Source organism: Lactuca virosa, chromosome 6 (genome assembly GCF_052849685.1).
Source record: "Lactuca virosa cultivar CGN04683 chromosome 6, Lactuca_virosa_CGN04683_v6, whole genome shotgun sequence".
NCBI classification, from domain to species: domain Eukaryota; kingdom Viridiplantae; phylum Streptophyta; class Magnoliopsida; order Asterales; family Asteraceae; genus Lactuca; species Lactuca virosa.
This window is the reverse complement of record NC_136431.1, coordinates 247,871,123-247,872,592: the sequence shown is the minus strand read 5'-3', so window position 1 is coordinate 247,872,592 and position 1,470 is coordinate 247,871,123.

The following is a 1,470-nucleotide window of genomic DNA, read 5'->3' as shown; positions in this document are numbered from 1 at the left end:
AGACGAATTTGAAAATCCCTTTGAGTTTGGTTACTATGATTGTAAATAAGGAACAATGAAAGCTTAAAATCGTTTGTAGAAATAAAAGTAACAAAGCAAAAAAAATGACAAAAACCCAAACAAATGTGATTTCTTTCCGTATCAAATGAACCAAGCATTTCATCAAACTGTTGGCATGCAAATGACAAACATTTTCAAACGGTAACATCGGTCAAAGAAGAAATCACAAGCAACAACAGATGCAAGAGTAAATTAATGAAATAAAAAAAATTGGGTCAAATAGATGAAAAAAAGAGAGAGAATTGGAAAACATGCCACCTAAAAACCGATGACTCAGGAATGGAAAACCGGAGAGATGAATCGATAATGGAATGCTCTTGATTTTAGCAGCGACAGTGTACAAAAAAAATGTAATCCAATAAATCTTGACTTAATAAACAAAACAATAATATAAGTAAAAGTAGTTTGTTTACGATAAAACAATAGACAAAACTGATTGGATTCTCTTCACAAAAAAGACACACCAGATCAATTCTAAATTTAAAGGAAATATCAAAAGGTACAAATGCATAACAACATTCACATAATTTAGACGAAATGTTAACTAATTAGGATTCTACATAATCTAGACACAAATGCAAATCAAATCAACATAGAAACCATGCCTTAGTTGAAATTTTAAATTAAGATTATATGTAAGCTTACAAGAACTTGGTAATTGACTCGTGTATTACACGTACATAAGAACACGAAATTGATTAATGTTCTTGAAAGAAAAACATTGATCTAAAATCAAATCACCTCACTGAAAATCTTCGTTGTAGAAACTTAGGTTCGTTGAATATGAAATTGTAATTTTATGCAACTCGATTCCTTGTATATATGAAGCCTACGCATAAGATTAAATTTTGAATACGATTTGTTCCTGATTTTTTGCGATTATGTTGAACATATTTTCAATTTAGGATAGATATGATTTGCGTTTCAAAATTTGAACGTGATTTCAAATTGTAACAAAAAATAGTGGAATGAAATTAATAACATAGGGAAGAAAAAACCAAGCACCCTTAAAAGATGCCATGTGGCAAATAGGGATGCTAGAAAATGGACATGTGGCATATTTAAGTTTTGTTTATTAGGAGAGGTAGAGGTATATATATACTAGGTTACAACCCGTGGAAACCACGGGTAAAAAAGAAAAACAATATTGATAATTAAAAATGATAATGAAAAATCAAATATTTAAAAACAAAAAGTTATTTTTTAACATGATGTTCAAATTGATGGTAATTATTGTGATTCAAAACATAAACCGTAAGCTAATGAATTTTTTCTTGCAATTTGTTTCCTAAAAGATGGCTTTGTTTTCTTCAAAACCTAAACTATCATTTCATATTTATGATTAATTAATTATCTATACGTTCTATGTATAAATTTACATAGAATATGATAATGTTTCATCTAATCCTA